The sequence below is a fragment of the Palaemon carinicauda genome, chromosome 30 (genome assembly GCF_036898095.1).
Source record: "Palaemon carinicauda isolate YSFRI2023 chromosome 30, ASM3689809v2, whole genome shotgun sequence".
In the NCBI taxonomy this organism is placed as follows: Eukaryota; Metazoa; Arthropoda; class Malacostraca; order Decapoda; family Palaemonidae; genus Palaemon; species Palaemon carinicauda.
This window is the reverse complement of record NC_090754.1, coordinates 47,401,877-47,410,851: the sequence shown is the minus strand read 5'-3', so window position 1 is coordinate 47,410,851 and position 8,975 is coordinate 47,401,877. Positions and strand designations below refer to the sequence as shown.

At 35.4% G+C, this 8,975-nt stretch overlaps 1 long non-coding RNA gene across 1 annotated transcript; it reads right to left on the bottom strand.

Moving 5' to 3' along the window:
- Positions 1–7,276: 7,276 nt before the first annotated feature.
- Positions 7,277–8,527, bottom strand: LOC137623772 (uncharacterized). Its single transcript, XR_011040631.1, has 2 exons — positions 8,406–8,527; positions 7,277–7,308 (listed from the first exon to the last, which is right to left on the bottom strand). It is a non-coding gene; the product is annotated as an uncharacterized lncRNA (long non-coding RNA).
- Between the last annotated feature and the right edge of the window lie 448 nt (positions 8,528–8,975).

Below are 8,975 nucleotides of genomic sequence, written 5' to 3'. Positions count from 1 at the left end.
AACCATTCTGACCAAAGTTACTCTAAAACATACGTTCCTTCAGACTCAAGTTTCTCACATGACCACCATTCAACCTTTCCCTTTTCAATCACAACCATTCTGACCAAAGTTACTCTTAAAACATACATTCCTTCAGACTCGAGTTTCTCACATGACCAACATTCAACCTTTCCCTTTTCAATAACAACCATTCTGACCAAAGTTACTCTTAAAACATACGTTCCTTCACTCAAGTTTCTCACATGACCACCATTCAACCTTTCCCTTTTCAATCACAACCATTCTGACCAAAGTTACTCTAAAACATACGTTCCTTCAAATTCAAGTTTCTCACATGACCAACATTCAACCTTTCCCTTTTCAATCACAACCATTCTGACCAAAGTTACTCTAAAACATACGTTCCTTCAAATTCAAGTTTCTCACATGACCAACATTCAACCTTTCCCTTTTCAATCACAACCATTCTGACCAAAGTTACTTTGAAACATACGTTCCTTCAGACTCAAGTTTCTCACATGACCACCATTCAACCTTTCCCTTTTCAATCACAACCATTCTGACCAAAGTTACTCTAAAACATACGTTCCTTCAAATTCAAGTTTCTCTCATGACCAACATTCAACCTTTCCCTTTTCAATCACAACCATTCTGACCAAAGTTACTCTAAAACATACGTTCCTTCAAATTCAAGTTTCTCACATGACCAACATTCAACCTTTCCCTTTTCAATCACAACCATTCTGACCAAAGTTACTTTGAAACATACGTTCCTTCAGACTCAAGTTTCTCACATGACCAACATTCAACCTTTCCCTTTTCAATCACAACCATTCTGACCAAAGTTACTTTGAAACATACGTTCCTTCAGACTCAAGTTTCTCACATGACCACCATTCAACCTTTCCCTTTTCAATCTCAATCATTCTGACCAAAGTTACTCTTAAAACATACGTTCCTTCAGACTCGAGTTTCTCACATGACCACCATTCAACCTTTCCCTATTCAATCACAACCATTCTGACCAAAGTTACTCTTAAAACATACGTTCCTTCACTCAAGTTTCTCACATGACCACCATTCAACCTTTCCCTTTTCAATCACAACCATTCTGACCAAAGTTACTCTAAAACATACGTTCCTTCAAATTCAAGTTTCTCACATGACCAACATTCAACCTTTCCCTTTTCAATCACAACCATTCTGACCAAAGTTACTTTGAAACATACGTTCCTTCAGACTCAAGTTTCTCACATGACCACCATTCAACCTTTCCCTTTTCAATCACAACCATTCTGACCAAAGTTACTTTGAAACATACGTTCCTTCAGACTCAAGTTTCTCACATGACCACCATTCAACCTTTCCCTTTTCAATCACAACCATTCTGACCAAAGTTACTCTTAAAACATACGTTCCTTCACTCAAGTTTCTCACATGACCACCATTCAACCTTTCCCTTTTCAATCACAACCATTATGACCAAAGTTACTCTAAAACATACGTTCCTTCAAATTCAAGTTTCTCACATGACCAACATTCAACCTTTCCCTTTTCAATCACAACCATTCTGACCAAAGTTACTCTAAAACATACGTTCCTTCAAATTCAAGTTTCTCACATGACCACCATTCAACCTTTCCCTTTTCAATCACAACCATTATGACCAAAGTTACTCTAAAACATACGTTCCTTCAAATTCAAGTTTCTCACATGACCAACATTCAACCTTTCCCTATTCAATCACAACCATTCTGACCAAAGTTACTTTGAAACATTTGTTCCTTCAGACTCAAGTTTCTCACATGACCAACATTCAATCTTCGCCTTTTCAATCACGTGTTTGCAGAGGTGGATCTCCAACAAATATATTAATACTATAATTAACCTTCCCTCCATTCTTCTCTATTCACAGCATCATCCAATTAGTCCTTCCTTCGTTTTTTTTTCAATCACTATCTCTGCATTTCACGCAATTTCAACATTATTTCGTCAATTTTTGTAGTAAATAATATAATTGGCACAGTTTTAGATGCAACAAATAATAATCGTAAATCCTTCTGAAACACTTGCCACCGTCTTCACTTTAAATATAAGTACATTTGGGCTCACTATTTTATCTTATTTCTCTTCCTCTTGTTTTGTTAAAGTTTTTTATAATGTATACGAGATATTTATTCTAATGTTACTGTTCTCAAGATATTTTATATTTTCTTCTTTCCTTTCCTCGCTGGGCTATTTTCTGTGCCGAAGCCCTTGGGGTTATAGCATCCTGCTAGGGTTGTTGCTTAGCAAGTAATGACAATAATAATGATAATAAAAGGGGTCTGTTCCTCTGTTTTCTCCGAGTAGGGTTCTAGTTGTTAATGATAAAGACTGCTTTCATTACATGGTTTTTAGGATATAGGGACCCAAATATATTTGTTTGTCTTTGAAAATTAATTAGTAAATATAATATTAACGCTTTACTAAATATCAGTATTTCCACAGTCTGTATTGTACACTAAACCACATAAATAACATATACTGTCTCCCTCTTACATGATATTATACACGATCTTACATTCAGTCTCCTTTCATTTTAGAATCAACTTGACATTCATCAAGAATGTTTAGTTTACACTTTTCTCATTTTTTATATTGCATTCCAATTCAATAACATTTTCTCCATATCCTTATATTTCCACAGTCATATTTTACACTTTCTCATTCACTGTTTCCTTTAATCTCACAGAAGATTCTTGGTCCCACACAATAACTTAAAAATACTAAATGGTTCACACTTACCTCTGTTTCTCCATAATTTCACGTAAATTATTGGTTCTCCTATACATAGTCTTTTTATCACATTCATCTGAAATAGTCTTGATATCTGCTTTCATTTTATTTAAAAATTTTAAACCTTTTAGCTATGGTAAGTAGCTCTTCTAGGAGCTACCATTGTTCTCTAGTCTTGGTTAGGGCCACAGCCTCTGTACCATAGTCTTCCACTGTCTTGGGTTAGAATTCTCTTGCTGAGGGTACACTCAGGTACACTATTCTATCGTATTTCTTTTCTTTTTTTATAGTTTAGGATATATAGGAAATGATTGTTTTAATGTTTTTACTTTTCTTAAAACATTTAATTTTTCCTTTTTTCGGGCACTATTCTATCTAATTTCTCTTCCACTGTTTTGTTAAATTGTTATAGTTTATATAGGAAATATCTATTTTACTGTTGTTACTGTTTTTAAAATATTTTATTTGTCCTTGTTTCCTTTCCTCACTGGGCTATTTTCCCTGTTGGGGCCCCTGGGCTTATTGCATCCTGCTTTTCCAACTATGGTTGTAGCTTAGCAAGTAATAATAGTAATAATAATAATAATAATAATAATAATAATAATAATAATAATATAGTACTGTTATCTCAGGATGCCAGAACACCTAAAATCAATCAATCAACCAATACACTTTTATATATCAACTTGTGACCTCCCTTAACAGCACGTGACCCAGAGCCTATCACTAATAGACTCCAACATTTTCCCCCCAAATAATTCTTGCTATATCTAGCGATATACTGAAGCAAGCTTGTTAAAGTCTAGCTTATCAATGCCTATCTATCTGTTACCTTGGCACGTTGCCCTTTCCCTTATGTTGTATGTTCTATTAGTGTTATTTATGTACTTTTCCTTTTAGTTTATTATAAACAAATTTCCTTTACATTTCCTTAGAGCTACAAGGACTAGAGTCAAATAAGCATTATACAATACAGTACCGAGTTTTATTCAATGCACTATCTACTTTCACTCATTAACCTTGCACAAATCAACTTAATACAGACAGTACGACAAAAGTATATAAATAACCAATATGTAATGCTATGGCAGACATTCATTTCAGTCTTGCTTCATTTTCCAATCTAAACTCTACTTGAATTTCCTTTAAAATATGTTTTCATACACTTCCTAGTTTAATAACTCCCCCCTCTCTCTCTCTCTCTCTCTCTCTCTCTCTCTCTCTCTCTCTCTCTCTCTCTCTCTCTCTCTCTCTCTCTCTCTCTCTCACAGGGGAATCTTGTTCTCACTGCAATCATACGAATATCGAACTGCATATGTGACTCCTTATTTTATTTCCTTTTCTGTCATTCCATTCTTGCACATGAATCATAACACACTTATTCTTCACATTCTTCTGCAATTTTCCCTATGTCTGCATTCATCTCTCATGAACCAAATTCAATTGCTTATTTTCCCACCAGTGATTGATCCTTATCACCTTTACATAATCCATTCATTAAGTGCTTATTCACAGAGGGAGTTATATCTCTGACTGTTCTCTCTTTTTTAAATCACTTTCTTGCAAGGAACTTAACCATTCTGACCAAAGTTACTCTTAAAACATACTTTCCTTCAGACTCAAGTTTCTCACATGACCAACATTCAATCTTTCCCTTTTCAATCAGCTGTTTGCAGAGGTCAATCTCCTACAAATATATTAAAACTCTAATTCACTTTCCCTCCATTCTTCTCTATTCACAGCATCATCCAATTAGCGTTCTTCCTTCGTTTCATTTCCAGGCACCATCTCTGCATTTCGGGCAACTTCAACATTATTTCGTGCATTTTTGTAGTAAATAAAAATTGACACAGTTCTAGATACAACTAATAATATTCTTAAATCCTTCTGAAACATCTACCACCGACTTCACCCTAAATATAAGTACACTGGCACACTATTCTATCTTATTTCTCTTCCTCTTGTTTTGTTAAAGTTTTTTTTATAGTTTATACGAGATATTTGTTTTAATGTTACTGTTCTTAAGATATTTTATTTTTTTCTTGTTTCCTTTCGTCACTGGACTATTTTCTGTGCTGGAGCTTCTTAGGCTTATGGCATCCTGCTAGGGTTGTAGCTTAGCAATTAATAATAATAAAAGAGGTCTGTTCCTCTGTGTCATCTCAGAGTAGGGTTCTAGTAGTTAATGATAAAGACTGCTTTCATTACATTGTTTTTAGGATATAGGGACCCAAATTTATTTGTTTGTGTTTCAAAATTAGATTACTAAATATAATATCAATGCTTTATTAAATATCAGTATTTCCCCAGTCTGTATTGTAGACTAAACCACATAAATACATATACTCTATTTCACTTGTGATACTATACAAGACCTTACTTTTTCCATTATAGACTGTCGTGGACAATCATATAGAATTTTTAATTGGCAATTTATATTCCATTCCAAATGCAGTTAAATTGTTACTATTTCCAGAACCATATTTTGCACATCGTCGTTCAGTCACACCATAAACTTTTTTCGCATGAATCATGGATTTTTCTATACATTCTATTCATCACATTCATGTGTAAAATAGGCTGGTTGTCTCGTTGTTTAAAGCATAAACAATTATCTTTCTTACTCTCTAATAAGTATAGATTTAATCTCAACATATTTTTTAATTATGAATTTTGTCATATTTAGAATTATGAATTTTGTCATATTTAGATATCATTTTATTCCTATACTGCACAAAGAATTTTTCACTTTGCCATACAATTTCACCTTTTCCTATACATAATTCAATTGATCTCCTAAATTTTCGTGTCCATATCATGATTTGTCTAGTAATAAGTAACTTATCAGCTTCATTTGGCTAATAATAATGACTCTCAAAATATGCTTCAAGCATATGCATGTATAACCTTTCCAGTCCATCTGGCTAATTTTGCATATATGATACCCACTTTGTAAGTTTCTTGTATATATATGTATTGATAACTTTTCAAGTTTCCCCATTTCTTCTTATTTTCTTGATAACTTTTCAAGTTTCCTCATTTTCTATGTTTCAAGTATATGTATAACTATAACTTTTCCTGGCCAAATTTGCAGTTTTTCCCCATATTCTATGTATAAATATTCCAGCCGAATTGGCATATAACTGTTTCCCATGTCTCAATTATACACAACTTTTCAGAAATGGTTGGAAGGGCAACATCGCATCGCCTCTCTTCCGGCCGGTACTGGAAGAATCTGGAACCAGCCCTAGACCACCACCAGTGAGGGGGGACCCTGGTCGCTCATTCGTCCCTGGTACTAAAAGGTCTGCAAATCTATCTTAAAAAATTCGGAAACCAAATTGCTAAAGGCAACTCAAGAGGCCAAAATTGACTACTCATTGAACTCTGAAACACCTCTCTGTGCTGTATCTGTGAGAAACCTTCAAATAAAACTTGTTTTTGCATTTTTCTTTTATTTTTCACATTTGAAAAATGACTTGAACATAAGAATACGTCTTTTATTTTTCACATTTGAAAAACGACTTGAACATGAGAATACAGAGTAGACTGGCAAAATTGTTGACAGGAAAAATATACTAAAGCCCAAAAAATGAATAAAGCCAAAAAAATGAATAGAGCCAAAATATTGTATGCCAAGCAATTAAATAAATCCAAAAGATTTAGAGCAAAAAATTATTCAAGGCAACATTCAAACACGGAAATACACAAAGTTGACAAGCAAAAAAAATATGATTTAAAAGCAGGACTTGAACATTTAAAAGCAGGACTTGAACAATGAAATACACAAAAGTTGACAGGCCATTTTTATACAATGGAAAACTCTGCCAGAAAAGTTGACAGGCCATTTTTATACATAATGGAAAACTCTGCCAGAAAAGTTGACAGGCCATTTTTATACATAATGGAAAACTCTGCCAGAAAACTGCCTAAGCACCAAAAAAAAAAAAAAAAAAATTCAAGATGTTAATATATTCAAAATGTTTCTTCGTAGTGTCCAGAAACTGCGTTATATAAGCCCTGGATTACCGGCTGACTTTTTTTTATATGGGGGGGGGGGGGGGCGGCGCTCCTCTTGATGGCTCACAGGACTGCCACTCTCTCCTCTTGATGCCTCACAGGACTGCCACTCTGTCCTCTTGATGCCTCACAGGACTGCCACTCTGTCCTCTTGATGCCTCACAGGACTGCCACTCTGTCCTCTTGTGGGCTCACAGAACGTGGGCTCACAGGACTGCCACTCTGTCCTCTTGTGGGCTCACAGAACGTGGGCTCACAGGACTGCCACTCTCTCCTCTTGTGGGCTCACAGGACTGCCACTCTCTCCTCTTGTGGGCTCACAGGACTGCCACTCTCTCCTCTTGTGGGCTCACAGGACTGCCACTCTCTCCTCTTGTGGGCTCACAGAACTGGCACTCTCCTCTTGATGGCTCACAGAACTGGCGCTCTCCTCTTGATGGCTCACAGAACTGGCGCTCTCATCTTGATAGCTCACAGGACTGGCGCGCACTCTGCTATCGAAGCTCATTCCTGTGAATAATAAAATCTGAATTAGTATTGTCGTATATTTCATGTGTAACATGTTTTACATGGAAGAATTCCTGACATGAAATTTGACTAGAGACAGGAAAAAAACATCCCTTCTTTCTCCGTTGAATTCACGAAAGCTGACACGTCATGACCATAACTACGGAATGAGAAATGAAAGACTTTGATAGGAGTTTTACACCCAAGTCCAAATAGGTGATATCGACGGACTCAAGTCTGTCCACGTCACTCATTTGGACTTTGGTATTAACCAATCAAGTCTTCAGTGGCTATAATTATTTACTTATATATTTTGTATACGAAATAAAACTAAGCAAAGATTTTAAACGCTAACTCTCAGACAATATACCATGATCAGTTGGGTAAATTCTGAGAGTTACGATTCAATTATTTCCCTAAAATAAACCCTGATCAGTATGTCAAATTCTAAGAGCTTTGAGTCAATTATTTCCTTAAATTAAACCCTGATCTGTAAGGCAAATTCTGAGAGCTTTGAGTCAATTATTTCCTTAAATTAAACCCTGATCTGTAAGGCAAATTCTGAGAGCTTTGAGTCAATTATTTCCTTAAATTAAACCCTGATCTGTAAGGTAAATTCTGAGAGTTTGGAGTCAATTATTTCCCTAAAATAAACCCTGACCAATAAGGTAAATTCTGAAAGCTTGGAGTCAATTATTTCCCTAAAATTAAACCCTGATCAGTATGTCAAATTCTGAGAGTTTTGAGCCAATTATTTCCCTAAAATAAACCCTGATCAGTATGTCAAATTCTGAGAGCTTCGAGTCAGTTATCTCCCTAAAATAAACCCAGTGAGGAAAGGAAACAAGGCAAAAACAAATTCTTCAAGAAGAGAAACAACATTGAAATAAATATCTCCTTTATAAAATATATAAACTTGAACCAAACAATAGGAAGAGAAATAAGATAGAATAGTGTGCCCTAGTACACGTTCAAGCAAGAGAACTCTAACCCAAGACAGTGGAAGTATTTTGATAGTTTATAAATTAATTTACCAGCAAAAATACTTTATATATACAAATGATTGATTATATTAAAACTTTAGTTTTCAAATGACTTACTGTCTATATTTTGATCCGTCTCCTAACGCCTGCTGTAGGTGGCTCCAGGACCGATCAGACAGCGCCCAGCCCCCTTCATAGTCCTTCCCCTATTTAGGCTGGTTATGTCGAGCAATGTCTGAAACAAAAATCAAGATGTTAAAAGGACCAAGAACGGATTTTTGAGCTTAAATTATAAGTATAACAACGAAATGTTATGAATAAATAGTCTATAGATGTGTATGTTCAGGAAAATGGCTTCACAAAGTAACAATGATTTTAACTAGCCCCTTTCCTCCATGATGGTATGACTATAAAGCTGCTCTCTCCTCTCTCTCTCTCTCTCTCCTCTCTCTCTCTATCTCTCTCTCTCTCCCTCTCTCTCTCTCTCTCTCTCGTGTTTTAAATACACAACCTACTCTCCATCTCTATTCTGACTATAAATAAATCTAAATTAATTATATGTAAATCAAGTCACTTTTAAAGGCGTAGAGAGAGAGAGAGAGAGAGAGAGAGAGAGAGAGAGAGAGAGAGAGAGAGAGAGAGAGAGAGAGAGAGAGAGAGAGAGACTCTCTTGTAAGTACTTGTATA